This window comes from Manis pentadactyla, chromosome 3, assembly GCF_030020395.1.
Source record: "Manis pentadactyla isolate mManPen7 chromosome 3, mManPen7.hap1, whole genome shotgun sequence".
NCBI lineage: Eukaryota > Metazoa > Chordata > Mammalia > Pholidota > Manidae > Manis > Manis pentadactyla.
The window spans coordinates 194517390-194534394 of NC_080021.1; the positions used below are offsets into that span (position 1 = coordinate 194517390).

Sequence of the window (17005 nt, forward strand, 5' to 3'; positions counted from 1 at the left end):
AATCAGTCAGATACGTTTTTCGTGATTAAATGACTGGTTATCAGAAGGATTAAACGAATGACAAAATGCACCTCACATTAAAACTAGAGCAAACTGGATTTATTCCCCCTTCTGGTGATGCAGAGGGCACTGTAGGATTCCACGGTGGCCCCAAGGTGTGGCTCTGAGTGTCAACTCTGACTGGTTGAGATCTCAGAAGCATTTTGCTTATTTAAATCCAGGTCTTTTGAGTTGCATATCCATGGATTCACCTGCTTGGCAAAGAGTTTCACACTGAAGGGTCTGTCCTTCATCAGGGGCTAGAAAGAGGTTCTAGAGGGGAGTTTGGAGCAGTCTTTGGAAAGACAGGTGAGATAGGCTTGGTGATGAGGAATCACAGAATAAGGGTCAAGGTTAATTACAAGTGTCACTGCATGAGGGCATGAGTGGAGTACTGGGTGGGGGTGGGGAGTTTGGGAGGGGCAACACCTGATGCTTATTGCATTTGTTGAACATTTTGTATGTACCAGGCATGGGACACAAGGCTTATGTGCATAATCTTGTTTAATAAGGCTCTTAAAACTCCCGTGGGATAGGTACTCTAAAGGCCATCTTGCTGATGAGAAATGTCAAGAGCAGAGAGGTAATTAACTGTTGAGGGTGGTGCAGTGAGGGAGGTAGGAGCTCAACCTTAAGCACGGGTTTGTGTGACTCCTCCTCCCTGGGCTTCACCCCCTCCTGCAGACCAGAGCTGACCAGTGAGGCTACTGGAAGGCTGGATGGGACTGCCGAAGATGGAGGACTTGGCAGAGGTTAGAACACCAGCCCGGGAGGAATGGGCACGGGCCAGGAGCGGAACAGACGCCTCCCTGAGGCTCACACAAATGTCAGGTCAGTTGTGTGTGCCACACTAGAGCTGGTCTGCAGCCATAGCATTCAGAACTTCCAGGTTAAAGCCAGGCCTTTAAAAGCTGAAGGCCCAGGCTGGCTTGAGAAGGGCGGTCTCTAATGTGCTCAGGAATTTGCAAAGACCCTGGCAAGTTAGGGCTAGAAGAGAGACCTCCGCTGGGTTATTCCCTCCAGTGCCTTCCTGGTGCATTGTGCTTGCTACTGATTAACGGAATTGCTACTTACTAATTAAAGAAGACATGGCAAAGTGCAATTATGAGATGAATCTCCTCAGTGTGGCCTTTTCGCCAACTCTGTGCAAAGGTGTATCCCACCCTCTAGCTGCTCCATCGCTCCGTCTGTTACATTTTTGTAAAAAAGTTTACATTTTTTAATAACACTTCTCTCCATCTGAAATTATCGTGTTCATGGAACTGGTTACTTGCAAGAAGATAAGCTCCGTGAGACAGGGACCATGTCTATTTGGCTTTCTGCTGTATCCCAACATCTAAAACAGCTTCTGCTTGCCAGTGTTGGTTAAAGGAATGTGTGCTTTGATGAAATGAGAGATAGACTTTAACACACTAACCAACTACCCTGACAGACATTAATAAATGCACTATCAGAAAGGAAGAGGTTAGAGAAAGGTATGTGTGTATGTACAATGCATAATATAGAATATTACATATTATAAATCTGACATATAAATACATTTCCAATAAACACAGATACATTAGTATTAATTCAAATCTTTCAAAGATCATCCACAGGAGGAAATCCATGTCCTAGCTGGTTCCATGTTGCCACTGTGACCTCAGTGCTAGGCAGTGTAGGAATAAACCTTTTTCAAAGAAGAAATAACCAACCTGAATGCAGCAGCTGCTGGTATTCCAAAGACTGTCCCCAACTCCCTCTAGAATCTCCCTCCAAATGGCCCGTTCGATATGAATCTCCTTGCCATGCATGTGAACCCGTGTCTGTCCTGGATTCCTCGAATTAATGAGGATGCACCAATTTAGGGCTCAGGTGTGGGAGCCAGTGGGGATTCATCTCATTCTTTCTGCCCCCTACTTGCCTCTCCAGCCTGACCCTTTTCCCTCTGTTCTCTTTAAGATCTGGCGCTCCCCTTCACTGTGAGGAGCCGCTCCAGGAGGTGTGTGAATGGCCCCTTGCAGGAAGCGGCCAGGAGGCGGCTGGAGAATGAGGACCAGGAGGTGCGTGCGTGCGCTGTAAGGTGAGCGTGGCCTGAGCGGTGCAAACTCTGAGCTGCCTCCTGTCTGTCCACCATGGGCTCGCCAGCATCTAGGACAGCGACAGGAATAAAGTAGGCCCCTCAGGAAACCCTCTGACTGAACAAATCAGTGAATGAAAATGCACACATTCTCTGCTCATCAAGAATGTGCAGGAACTCAGAATGGGGCGAACGCTGGAGTTGCAGCATCAGAGAAAACTGTTTCAAATCTGCCACTATTAGTTGTGTGGCCTTTGGCAAGTTACTTACCCTCTGTAGAATGGGAATGGTACTGCCTAACTCAGTAAGTATACTTTCTTTAATATGGAAAATTTGAAGTTTATTGTTTTATTATTGTTATAAAACATACATAATATACATTTTCAATATAAATAATCTTAAGTACAATTCAGTGGCATTAAGTGCGTTCACACTGTTGTGTAATCAGTACCACTATCCTTCCCAGAACTTTTTTATCATCTCAAACTGAAGCTCGGGACCCACTAAACAATAACTCCCCTCTATCCCTTTCCCTCAGCCACTGGCAATCACTAAGCATACATTATTTTAAATGGCAAAATTACCAATCTGCATTTAATGACTATAAATATTAGAATGAGAGGAGGAAAAGACAATAAAGTAAACAAACCAGTTTCTCATCTTTCATGGTGGGTAGATGGGATCTTCAGTGGCTAAACCCAGAAGAATGGTATGTGAAACTGCTTACAGGTTAGGAGGGCTTCCTGGGAGAACTGAACTCAGAAATGGTTGCAAGTTGTTACAACTAGAGGGGGAAGAAGGAGACTATTACTTAACATAATGAACTAATATGTCCTAGTTATTTTTATAGTCTCTGCATTAACTTGATATAAAAGAGAGAGAAACAGGCTCTACTCATCTGTCATGTAACAAAAATAGTCATGTCAGTTTTGTTGGGCAGAGCAAACGAGACGGCCCCGTGCAGAGAGCTTGGCTCTGTGCTCAGGTGGGGGCTGGCACTCCCTAAGTAATAGATAAAGTATAAATAGTAGTTTGCATTTTTAAATTTCCAGAATTCAGAAACTTGGAGGCGGTAGATACAAATTGGCACCGTGGAGTTTCTTCTGATGTAAGGCACTGTTGGCACATCCGAGGGCTGGGTTTGGCTGAGTGCGCCGGCCTGCTGGGCTGTGGCGTGAGCCGGAAGCTTCGGGACGCCGCCGAGGCCCCGAGTGTGCCGGACCTCAGGTCCAGTCAGGGTGCCACACCCTCCTCGCTGCTTCCCCTGCCTGGGCCCCACACTCCTTGGTCACCGCACAGAGATGGTGCCACTTTCTAAGAAACCTGAGGTGCCGTTTGATTAGAAACTGCACCGCTGAGTTATTTATCTCCAGGAAAGCAAGTGAATACCGCCAATCAAATATGATGCCAGGCTTCCTTACCTTTTATTTCCATAACGGTTAAATGTGGTAAAAGCGCACCTAAGAATGGATTAAGTACTGTAATTATGTTCTTTTCACAGGGATATGGTGAGAGTTGAACGAGGCATTGTTCACAAAGCTCTTGGCAAAGCGCCTGGCAGTTAGTCAATTTCCTGTGAATCAGGTTTTACCTAGAACCCCTCCCCTGACTCCCAGGGTCTACATCCTGCAGGGATCCAGGGCCACCTGGGGCCTGGCCTGAGAAAGCCGCGGGCTCGGCTCTGCTGACCTCAGGGGCTCTGCCTCCGGATCCTCTGCTCTCTTCTTCCCCCAAGCTTCCCCCAGAACAGGGCTCCGGGGTTGACCTCGGATGGCCAGACCTGGCCGGCGGGGAGAGGGACATCCTGCCCACCACCTGTTACAGTCAACCCAGAGGCTTGGACAGCAGTGGAGAAAGTGTTTAGGGGAAAACCAAGTGTGGGCAGTGATTTCGGCCAGCTTTGTCAGGTATTTCAAAAAGGGGAGGGGCTTGCTGGCCGCGCACGGGGATTGGCACAGCCTTTCTGGGGCGGTTTGCCTTCCTGCATTTTAGGTTTGAAAATGTGAAGATCCTTGCGTTTCTAACCGCACTTCTCAGAACTACTTGTGTAAACAGTCAAAGATGTGTACAAAGATTTAGCAACAGGATGTTTATTACAGTACAGTTGAGGATATTAAAAAAAATTAAACTCAAAAGTCTGACCATAAAAGAATTTTAAGAATTAACTATGTTAATGCAGCAGTGGCATATGTAACCATTAGAAATGATGTTGATGATTTAATGATATGGGAGATGGTTTATAAAATATTGTTTGGTAACAAAATAAGATTACAGAACAATTTGTGTAACAGGATTCTACTTATATATAAAAAGTTACATAGAAACGCATGGATAAGAAAAAAGATTCCTAGTTAATACAGGAAAGTATTAATATTGGTGATTTCTAGAAGGGATTGTGGATGATTTTTATTTTTGTGTGCTTTGATTTTTCTGTTTGCCAGCTTTATAAAAATAATTAGACTTGGAAGCACCATCAAACGTGTTTCCAAGGTGCCTTCTATGATTTATTCTCCACCTTTCTCTATAAGCCTTTTCTTTTTCTTTTTGCACAAAAGGTAGTAGAACTACACACAGTAGAACTGCACGTAGTTCTATAGCTCAGTTTATTTTTGTTGTTGCTGTTGTTCCACTTAGCAGTGTATATTTGGAGGCTATATCAGTGTACAAAGAGTTTCTTCATTCTTTTTTATGGCCACATAATACCATAATGTTCCATTAAATGGATGAACCATGATTCATTTTAACTAGTCTCCTATTGATGGACATTTGTTTTCCTTTTTTATTTTAGGTGATGTGAAAACCAATGCCACAATCAAGAAAGTCATGCAAAATATTTTGTGCTTGTGTGAGTTTGTTAGCTGGACACTGTCATCCCAGGCTGACCTCTCAGCCAGGTTGGTGGGTATCCAGCCCCAGAAGGCCCAGTTCCTCATCACTTTCAAAACCATGGAGGAAATCTGGAAGTTCTCCACTTACCTGAACTTAGGTAAGATGTGGGGCAGGCAGATGGAGGAGCACTTATGTATGTCACAGGTCAGCGAATCTGTAGGGCTTGACATTAAGGAATGGGTCTGGTAATTGAAAGAGGTCAAGCCTTAACATGGATGGTTAACTTTTTTTTAGATGTCATAAACTACCTGGAACTAAATCTAAATCAAATATTAATTCTTACTCTAAAATGCCATGTGTAACACTTCTTTGTTTTCAGGGAGAGACTTCTTTCTTAGGTAATCAACCAATCAGCAAACAGTGATGGGTCACCTACTGAATTCAAAGGACTGAGGCAGGTGCAAAGTTGATGGTTTTTTCTAAAAAAAAAGAGGAACCAGTCTTGAGTAAGATCAAAGTAGCTGCTCAAAATAGTAAAGTTCCCTGATACTTTACCCATGCTTTTGGAAAAGAGTAAGAAAGAGATGAGAGAGTTACCTGCTAAAGAGGCCTCACGTCACAGGGTTTCCTAGAGGGTAAAGGAGTCACCTTAGAGCACAGAACCAGGCCCACTTTGACGGGAAGCAGCTCGCTTCTCCACTCCATGGAGAATAACTCCTGATAGGGAGATGTCGAATCCAAAGCAAACGCAGGCAAAGCAAGAGGCAGCCACTTGGACTGACACAGGCTCTACTTCTCCCTGAAAATGCTGGGTTCCATGTGACTTACATAGGAAACGACCTTATGCAGGGGAGGGTCAAGATGGCTCCCAGCTAGAAGCTGTGACTTCTCCTCTCACAGTCTTGATGATTTTCCGCTTTCCACACCATCGTCTTGTGTGACCATCAGAGGCTCCCACTATTCCAGGTGTGCTCCAGGGACCTGTGGCACTCGCCTCATGTGGGGCTTGTTAGAAAAGTAGAATCCCAGGCCCCACCCCAGACCTACTGAACCAGCATCTGTGTTTTAATAAGGTCCCCATGTGACTTGTGTGCACATTAAAGTACAAGAAGTATAATTACAAAAGATAAACGAGGCCGTAACTAGGTACAATGGAAAGTCAGAAAGAGATGGGTTTTTGCATCTTAAGAAAGAAAGAAATTTTAAAAAGCAAAATTTTCATACAAATAATTCACATTTACAGGTATGTTTAAAATGCTAACCAGAACTGCAGTTTGCATAGTTCCTAGTCTGGTTTAACAGGGAGAGCTTACTGGGCATGGGTGAGGGAGAGGGTCAGAGTAGGGCTGTAAAGTGAATCCTGACTCTCTTGCGGCCGTGGAGAACCCCCAGCCACTGCGTCCTCAGCTACGAGAATGTAAGCCTCAAATCAGGAGAATTGTAAGGGGGTAACCAAGAACTCTCAGAGGCAAAATCGTAATCTTGGAGATTCCTCCATGGATATACTTGAAAGAGGTAACTAGGTTTGGTCACTCATTACTCATTTATGAAGATCTGATGTATGTTAAAAATGGTAAATGTCATTTAAAAATGACCTATATTTCCCAAACGACTTCTCAGGCTATGTTTCTGTGTGTCTGGAGCATCTCCTCTTTGACCACAAGTACTGGCTTAACTGGAGACTGGTGGAGGATACAGAGATTCAAGTGTCTGTAGATGATACACACCTGGAAACAATATACCTGGGACTCCTGATACAGGAAGGTGAGCATGGAGTAGGGATCTTATGTGGATATTTATTATCAGAGTACTTGAAATAATTAGGGCACAAAGGGAAGGAAAACCAGTCAAACATGAAAATACTCATAAATGAACCCACCTGTTACAATATTACTCCAAATATCTTTCTCAGTGACATCTCACTGACATCTCATGAACAGCTGTGTTGGCTCATCTCACTGATGACGTTAGAACCACAGGGGGAGCTGTTAAGAGATGCCCATGCCAAGGCTCCACCCAAGCCAATGAGATCTCCAGAGGTGGGGGCCAGGCTTCGGGATTTTTTGAAAGTTGCCCAGGTAATTCTAAAGTGTATCCAAGATTGACAATCACTTTCCTAAACATATGATATCATTTGATTGTAAAATAAAATGGCAAATCTTACAAAACTGGAAGACTTCATAAAATGAAGGAAAATGATGTTGGGGAACCGTGTGAAGCACCCACCAATCTATTTACAAGAAAGGATCCAATTGGGGCTACAGCCAACCAGCTAACAACTGGTGGTATCACAGACCCATTGAAAGAGTCAGATTTGTATAGAATATTGAGCAAAATGAGTCTCTTTAGGAAAACATCATACAATTCACAAGTGAAGGAAAGAATTTCATACTGTTCTACTATAAAATTTAGTTGGAGAAATTATATTCACCCAAGTCAACTTTATTTACTGTTTGTTGGTCCTAAGATTAAACATGAGGTTGCAATTTTAACTGAAGTCCTACTGAATATACTTTTTTAAGTTTTCCTTTCATTTTTTTTTCAAGGTGAAGTCCCAATTAGACCTTACTCTCACAAATTATTCAGAGTTCAGGTGTCTCTTTTAAGTGAGTTCCTTGTCTTTGGCTTTTTTACCTGGTACCTGTATTTCTGGGAATACAAGGACTTCTTGTCCTCTGTGTACTTTACTCCCAGGATGGAGAGTGTCTGGGCTCTGCCTAGAAAGGTTACATTGTTTGATAGTTCCCTATTCATTTCCTACTACTCCTTGCAGGGGCTTTTCTCATTGCCTCCACACCACTTCTTCTGCAGAGCCCTGTGCTCCGTGGCTCAGTCAGCTGAAAAGGAAGGAGAGTGCTTGACACTTTGCAAGAATGAGTTAGTCTCAGTGAAGATAGTTGAAGGTGGATCTGAGTGGGAAGGCGTGTCCTTGGTGACAGGTCAGAGGGGCCTGGTGCCTGTGTCGGTCCTGGAACCTCTGCCACTCCTTTTCCACCAGTGAGTAGCTGCCTGCATCCCGGGAGAAGTTCTGCACAAAACAGAGTAGGCATGCTTGCACATATGGGCATCCACAGTGCCCAGGAGGGGACGGAATCTGGGTGGCTTTTTTCTCTTTTGTTATTTTTTCCACCAGTCAAGGTTTGCATGGTTTGGTGACACTGTAGACGACTCAGAATTTCAGAAGGACCTTGTCCCTAAGAGGGAATGAACTGCCTGGTCTCTGAGGCAGGGTCTGTCGGTGTAGGGCCTGGGGACCATTTGTATCTGAATTACCTGGGGATTTTACTACAATTCAGACCCCCTGGCCCTCCTCAGACTCTCTTGGGGTTGCATCCAGGAATTTGCATTTTATGTAAGCTCCCCTTAAACATCAAGGGATGTCTTTCACACTAAATTTTGAGAATCCCTGCTGGGAGGTACTATACACTCCAGTGGCAATAAACATGGTCCTGGGCCATGGACCCTGTATGTGGCTCTGGGGGAGACTCTGACAGTGAGAATGGAAAGGAACCCCTTGCTAGTTATTTAACTGACAAACTAATTGCAGACCAGAAAACATCCCAGGCCTATTGAGCTCTTCTCCTTCTGATAGTGCCCAATAAAGAGTTGAAAAAAATAAACATTTGCCACCATTACGGTGAGAGTAATAACAACAATACTTATCATCATCATTGTTATTTTAACAGACTATTCTGCTAACTGTTCTAATTTTCTGAAATCCATGTTTGCAAACCCCATGTTTCCATTGGCAGATGGTTCCTAAAGAATTATCCAAGAAGCTGTGGCCTTTCCAGGAAGAGGAATTGGACAGGCTCCTGTCAGATCGGTATGGCTGAGTTCAAGAATAGTCTTGTTAGCAAGGTACTATTGCCCTGCCTCCTCACTTTATCTGCAGGTTTGGAGTTAAGATGTGAATTCCTGTCTAGCCTCTGCTACTGGATTTGGAGAAGCCAGGTACAGTCTGGACCCATGGGGTTCCTTTCCTGTGAAATGAAAACCCTCAATCCGAGGCCATAGGTACAAATGCCGACGAGATGAGCAGAATGCACAGAGGCATGAGGGCCTGGATGGAAGATGTTTAGAAATGGTAGGGAACATAGGGGCTACATACATGTGTGAAAAAAACCCCAGTGTGTGCCAAATGTGGCTTGCAGCCTGCTTGCTTTCAGTCTCTGGTGAAAACGTTTTCTAACTTCCCTTATGGTTTTGTAAAATTAATCTTGAATTTAAGAAGAGTAGGAATGCCTGGCACATAATACTCAGTAAATATTTATTGAATAAATGAATGATGTATATGTATGTGTATACACACACACACACACACTTTTTAGATAATCTGTATATGTATGTGTGTGTACCCATACACAAACAACTGCAAGTATAGCTGTGTCTACTGGATAGTGAACTTGAATGTTTCCTGGGTATCTAGAATATACATTCTTTTCACCTTCATTCTTAAGAGTGCGCCCACCACACCTAGCACAAAGTACAATTTTGTAAGCTCCAATCCAAATAACACTTAAAAAAAAAAAAAAGAGGAAATTAATGGAACCCAGGCAACCCAGGCATTGGGTCTAATCAGTAATTGACCATAAACAGAATTTTTTAGCTGTGTGAGGCAGTATGGCCTTGTGGTTAGGAATATGGGGCTGTGAGGTCTGTTCTGGGTTCAAATTCTGGCTCCACAACTTAAAAGCAGTGTGACTTCAACCACTTCCTTTGCCTGCCTTGTGCCACAACTTCCTCACTGGTACAATGTGACTGTAAGATAAATTCTAGCCAAAATAAGCAGGCAACAAGAGGCAACAAAGGGCCGGGCAGTTTATTTGAGCGCAATTCCTGGGCGATGTTCTCCAGCCTGGCTATCACAGGCTGGGGAAGTCACGCTCAGCAGGGCAGGCAGCGAGTTTCTAAAGAAGGTAGGGAGAGGCAGAGCTTAGATTTACAGCAGTGCGAGGATTGGCTAGCCTAAGACACATTTTTCAGGTTGGGAGAGGGCAGCAGCCGGGGACTTGGGCACGTCATCAGTGTCTGACGTGCTCACCTCTCCCTCTGGTGCTTTCAACCTTACATTCTAGCCTTTTGGTTATAATGGGCACCGACTTGATTTGGCTACTTCTGGCTGACAAGGGGCATTGTCAGGGGGCGTTTCTTAGCATGTAGTTACATTGCTCTGACTGCAAATATCTTGCCCTGCTTTCTCTAGAGGTTCTCACTCCACTCTGTCTAAGCTCACAGACTCTGTTTCATTTTCTCTTCTACTGATAGAGACTCTAGCTGCTGCCAGGGAAAAGAGGTGACGACTGCTCTGGCTGCTTCATGCTGAGAGGGGGGCACAGTAAAGGGTGCAGCTAGGTTTTATCACTGGTCAGTTGAGAGGGCCTCGGAAGGTTGGCACTTCTATTCTGGAAGGACAAACTTGATGAGATTAAGAATGCATGGCTGAATATGAGAATTAGAAATATGAAGAGTCCAATTGAGAATCATAGCCAGGTATCATGGGGAAACTAGAATTCTGGATCGAGTTTACATTTCAATGACTAGTATTAGGATTTAGTATAGATAAGACTGCATTACTGAAACAATACTTTTCTCTAAAACTACTCTCATTTTTATTAGAAGTAACTAGGTTAAGAAAATAAGTAACACTTGGCTTTATTATTTGCAAAAGTGCAGCAAGAAGAGCAATTGATTACATAGACTCTTTTAAATGTGCTTTGCTGGAACTTTTTGTAAGGAATTTCAGATTGAACTTTTAAAGGCCTCTTGAGGCTAGAAAGCCAAGCCAGACTTGCTATCAGGTTTTGTCTGCAGTACCTGTAGATTTGGGTGAATTCTTCTCTTCTCGAGGTCTCTAAGACATCTTGAGGTTTTTGCACCTGCCAGGAAGTGACTTTCTTTACTCACCTGGTAAGGCTGCTGGGAACTGTGTAAGCAAGGTACTAGACCTGTTCTTCTAAGGGGCTTTGTTGGCTTTATAAAGTCAACTTTAGTTCTTTAAAGCTGTTCATATCTGAGTTTATGCACGTGTTTCTCAGGTACGACATTCTAGTCAAAGGTTTGGTAGTATAACTTGTGTTTTTAATTGGTATTCTTACAAGGAAAGCAGATTTTTATTGAACTTGTGCAAATAAATATACCGCCATGAAATATAAAAATAGTCCCTGAGAGTTTTTAAATTCTGGAGGGATCAGGTAGAGAGAAAGGTAAAGTTTCAATTCTGCTTATAAAGGCAGCCATTTACTAAACTGTCAGCTTAAGAGAAAAAGCTTAAAACACTTTATCAACAATATTTGAAACAAAAAGCTATAAAATCATCTTCTTTAGTTTATTTAATCCTATGTAACTAATACCTGTTCTGCTGAAATCTAGTTTTTTACTAGTTTAGGAGTAATGAAACAGTGACTATAGATGACAAAACATGTACAGATGACAGTGGTTAAAGATCTGATGAGAGCTTACTGTAAGACAATTGTCATAGGGAAATTTGGACATTTCTGTAACACAAAACATTCAGTAACAAAGTTTAGCATCATTCCCTGTGATAGTGCTTTCCAGGTAATTAAGCAGGTAATTATATATTAGATAAATAAGCTAAATTAGCCAAATAACTTTCTTCAATGAGAAAAAATTCTTCTGACATGTTCCAGGGGCCCTCTGGAAAATACCAGAATGAACTAGAGGTAAAAAGCACCTTTTTGAATTTGATTTTGGGAGGCTGTTAAAAGTTTTAAGGCACTTGCTTAAATAGGATTATATGTTGCTATGAAGCAATACTTATTCATTTAACTAGAATTACAACAAAATATTTCAAAGGCAAATAAATAAGGTTACACAGTTGTTAGCAAAGTTTAGTATTTAGTTCTTTTAATATTAAGATCTCATTTTCTTAAAGACTTCGACAACTCACTGAGACTTTAAGCATAAGAAACTGCTTTGATAAAACAATTACAAGAACCCTCTGCAATCTTTCAATATTAAGAGCAGACTACCAGTTCAGAAAACTTTGTCTTTTTAACTGAAAACAAAATTTTGCTATGTACTTGATACTGAGACTCATTTGCTTTAATTTTATATAGCATGACTATATTAAATTCTTCTACAAACTTTCTACAACATTCTTTTTACATTTAGATTTCTCTCTCTAAATAAACAGCTGTACTTTAGAACAAAGTTATTCTTTTATCAAAAGACACATTCTTTAGCTTGCAGAAATGTTTTCTTTATTACTTTAAGTAGTTTTAATTAGAACTTAAAACTATTACTTTAAGCTTCAGTGAACACTGAAAAATAGGCTACTGTAAACTGTTACACTAGCATTTTTCAGATTGATACATCTATGAACATATATTATCATTTTTGGAAATGTGCTTTACAGCACAATTTCTCATTAGGCACAAAATATGTCTATATAACTTGGCAAACTTTAAGAATTTTGGTTACCACAAAAATTCTCAGGCTGTTTGCATATATATACACTGTTATATATTAAGTACAGTATTATTATTAAGATGTTTATTTGCTACACTTGTTTACTTATTTTTAGCGACTATGCTAGATTACTTACAAAACTTTTACTAAACATTAGACAAAGTCAAGCTTTTCTTTAAGCATCTTCTTGAAATGTTTAACAGATAACATTAACTTAAATGACTTTAAGTAAGTAAACTTTGGCAGCTGATAACTATAAGGACATGTCCATTTCAGTTAAACTTAAATTAACATTAATGCTTAATATTTTTTATTAGATTTTCTGGAAGTTTTAGAATGCCTAATTTTCACAAGTGCTTGTTTTTAAATTAATTTTTATTAATACCATCCGGAGGTAGGAAAATATTTTTCATTTAGCAACACTTTTTGTATAAAAACATATACACAGACAAACTGATATAAAGATTTGAGTTACTGATATTTAATTGCTTTCTTTCTTTTTAGCTTCTTGTCTGTGGCTTCTGGAACCGGAGGGCGGGAGAAGCGGTTCCAGTGGGGGAAGAGGGCGGTGAAGGCGGAAGGAGAAGGGGAGGGGGTGGTGCAGCCACTGGAAGAGGAGAGGAGCGGGAAGGCGGCGTGGCTGGGAACACAGGACCTGAAGATGGCAGCGACATGGGGGAGGACAAAGAACTTAAAGATGGTGGTGGAGAGGGGTGGGGGTAGCGAGCTGAGAGGTGGGAGACTAAGGTCTTCTGGCTGATCTATAAAAGAAGAAGTACTGGGCAGAGTAAGAGGCTGACAATCTTTAACTGGAGATCAGGCCAGGAGAACCTGAGTCGTTGAACACTTAACGTACAGGTTTGGGGGGAAACACAAAGTCCAAAAAGCCTGCACATATGGGATTTTACCCCACTCTCCATTCCAGTGGCAATAATTAGTCAAGTCGGTGAGGAGGCCAAAATTGAAAGTTCCCTCAGGGGGCCAGCGAGATTGATTGTCCAAGGGATACCGAGGTCCAGCCTCAGAGCAAAGAAAGACTAGCTTCCATTTGCGAACTTCCCGGGACAAATATAGAGTAGCCAGATTAGAAATGAGACACCGCAATGGGGTCTGAGCCTCTGCTTTTGAGGGCTGGTTCCCCATGTCTGCATCACCTCCCCAACTAATCCCACTGAGAGGAGCGCCTAGCGTCCCAAGCGCACCAAGTCAGGGGAGACATCCTGGGAGCCTGGGTGAGGGACACCTCCCACACCGCAGGGCCAGGGGCGGGCCGGATGCCCGCAGGGGGTGGGCTGGATGCCCTAACCTGGACGTAGCTACGATTTTGAACGGACCGGGGGAAACTGTGGGACTCACCGGAAAATAGTCCACGCAGTGCTCAGCACGGCAGGCAGTGAGTTTTTAAAGAAGGTAGGGGGAGGCAGGGCTTAGATTTACAGCGGCGCGAGGATTGGCTAGCCTGAGGCACGTTTTTCAGGTTGGGAGGGGGCAGCAGCCGGGGAGCACGTCATCAGTGTCTGACGTGCTCACCCCTCCCTCTGGTGCTTTCAACCCTACATTTACCATAAGCCAACTCCAAATGCTATGGAACTGACCTAATGGCATCTGTTAATCACTCAGTACAGTTCTCCTACATTGTAGATCCTGTTTACCCACAAAGCAGTGGGAATTGCTGATCCTGAAGACACCATCAATAGAAATGTGACCAATAATGCCAGAGAAAAAAAAGGTAGTAGGTCTAGCAGAAGAGCTAAAACAGATATGGAAGCTGAGGTGCATAAGGGCTGACCGGCGCGGGGCCACCGGACAGAAGGGCCGGCCAGCGCAGGGTCAGTGGACAGAAGGGCTGACCAGCAGCTGAGAGACTTAAGTTCTAGACCCAGCTGTGTCACACAAACTCTTTGGACAAATCACAGACTCTGTGCCTCCAGTTTCTAATGTATAAAAAACGTGGATTCTAAGAGTTGCTCTACCTACCCTTTGGGGCTCCTGGGAGGATCTAAGAAAACCAACTTAAATCTATTTTGTATTTTGGACAATACAATGCTCATGCTTATGTCATTACTAGATCCTACTGGGCGACTTACCAAGCTGGGTGATGACTGTCGTCAGAAGGAAGGTCTCCCAGACCCTTAGCAGTTTCCTGTATACCAGGGATAGGAGGCTAATGTTTGCTGAGGGTTGATTAGGTTCCATGCTTTGTACACTTTATCCCTTTGACTTTTCCTAATATTCATGAGACAGGTATTCTTATTATCTCCATTTTACATTTGGGGAGACTGAGGGTCATGGTAGCCGAAGGAGCCGGACGGAAATGGAGAGCACCCCCAGTAGGTCTCGTCCTGGTCCAAAGGTCTGCGAACCGTGACAAAGCGTCTGGCGAACCAGGTGAACTGGGGAAGCGAGTGAGCTTTCCGGTGTTCCCCTGGCTCCCTTTGCTCAGTGCTAGGGCATATCCAGCATTCTGAGATCATCTCTCCTGCATTCGTTAAAAAGCCTCTTTTGTTTTATAAGATGGTGAGAGCAGATTGTAGTTCCAATCTTTGAATGTCCTTGTTTGGCAAAATTAAAAGCCAATTACCTGTGTCATTCCTACCATTTTTTTCTTTGGGCGAAGATTTTACTGGTCCTTGAAATTCTGAAGTCTGGGAACCTCGCGTTTCCTGTCACACTGGACGCTCATGGAAGGCTCAGCTGTTTCTGCCTTACGTACTTGATCTGTGTGCTCTCTCCCAACAGGCAGAAGAAATTGTAAAACCTTAAGGGGACATGAGAGGGAAGAAAAGGATGAACTGAATTTCCAACAGGGGGAAAGCATCAAGATCATCGGCTTTGTGGTGCCTGGGCTTCAGTGGTTCATCGGGAAGTCCGTGCACTCGGGGGAAGTGGGTTTCGTCCCCACCAGGGGCATAGATCCTGACTCTTAACTCCCCAGTGTAATTATGATGGGGAGGCCTCTGGGATGCCCTGGAGAGGGTCCTGCCCGATCTGTGCAGGTTTGCAGAGGAGCTTCAGGGCCTCCCAGAAACAGGAGCCAGGTAGACGAAGGAGAGGAGGATAAATACTTCATGTTATTTCCTAAATGCCATCTCTACCCACCCAATCTAAATAACCAATCATTCTATATCATATTTGCTACTTCAGTTTTAATAATCCAGTTTTTTGGTTGATATTTCTAGTTTTACAATGTTCTTTGGACTGCTTGTCAGAAGTTTAGTATATACAACAATAATTTTCAAAATGTTTAACCTATATATTTTCCAGGCATTGCAGGGATATGTAAAAAAAAAGTCACAGGAAAACAATACTTTTTAAATGCTACTTAGTCTATTTTCCACTCCAAACCTAAACTTCCTTAGATATCACATATCCTTTAAAAATATATGGTAAACTGACTTTGTTTTACAAGCTGGCTTTAAGCCCTGGCTAAGGCACTTAGCAGCTGTGAATCTGAGGAAACTATTTAATCTCTGAGAATCTCACCTTTCTCACTTATAAAATAGAAATAGTTTAATTTAAAGCATTTTGAGAATAATTAAAACCTGTGAGAAGGAGATTGTCCTAGGCACCTAATAGCATTCAACAATGTTTATTGTCTCAAGTTGTAGCCATGAACTTTACTCCTATCTTGTAAGCATTTTCCTTTTGCAAAATCTTCTTGGAAGTTCCCTCTATCTTTCTGCTGGCTGGATATAATTAATGATGAATTTCTAGGGTGGAAGCAAAGCCATGGGTGGAAGAAGTCTGAGTTATTAATGCATCATGTATAGAAGAACTGCCCACCAACTAGGAAAACCCACTTTGGATTCTTATTAAAAAAATATTTCTGATGAGAATAAAAAAACACTCTGGAAAAGAGGTAAAAAGAGCTCTTGGAAATAAATACTATGAGATTAAAAATTTAATAATTTAATAGACAAGTTAGATGATAAAATTAGGATACGTCTCCTGCTCCACCTCTAAAAATTTTAACCAAAAATGAGATAAAATTAGGAGGAAAAAGCAAATTAGAGGATCAAGTGGAGGCATAATGTTTGAGTAAAAGAAGTTGTAGAAGTACAGAAAGGAAGAAAAATCCAAGAAACTCAGTAAATTTTTATAATATGATTGTTTCCAGATTGAGAGGATCTACTGAATGAGACACAATGGACGCAAGACCTACTCCAAGGAGTATTGTTGTGAAATTTCAGAAAATCAGGGAAAAGTAGAAAAATATAAGAGCTTCCAGGGAGAAACCACACACAAAAGATCAGGAATCAGAATGGTATGAATTTCCCACTAGAAACTATAATGGAACAGAGCATTATCTTTAAATATATGAAGAAAAGGTACTTCCAATGTTGAATTTTATGCCCACCCATACTATAAATAAAGAGGGTTGATAAAACAGACATTTTTAGAGATGCAAGTGTCAAAAGTTTAATTCCATGTACCCTCTCTTAAAATTAGGAGTTAAAAAAAAAAAAGATATAAGATCCTGGAAACAGGGAAGTCCACACAAGACAAATGATATTCTCCAAGACATGAGTGAAAGGAGAGCCCAGAATTACTTCCATGACGTCTTAGAGAACAACTAGTCTACACTAGAGCAAGAGAACAAGGAACTCCCAAAATGTAACTCTAGAAGATGAAACTGTTAAGCTGATT

The 17005-nt window shown here is 42.2% G+C and overlaps 1 long non-coding RNA gene across 1 annotated transcript; it reads left to right on the plus strand.

The window, feature by feature from the left end:
• Window positions 1-442: 442 nt before the first annotated feature.
• LOC118929275 (uncharacterized) lies at window positions 443-15910 on the plus strand. Its single transcript, XR_005031526.2, has 6 exons — window positions 443-870; window positions 1981-2101; window positions 4887-5084; window positions 6548-6691; window positions 8680-8753; window positions 14000-15910. It is a non-coding gene; the product is annotated as an uncharacterized LOC118929275 (long non-coding RNA).
• The last annotated feature ends 1095 nt before the right edge of the window (window positions 15911-17005 follow it).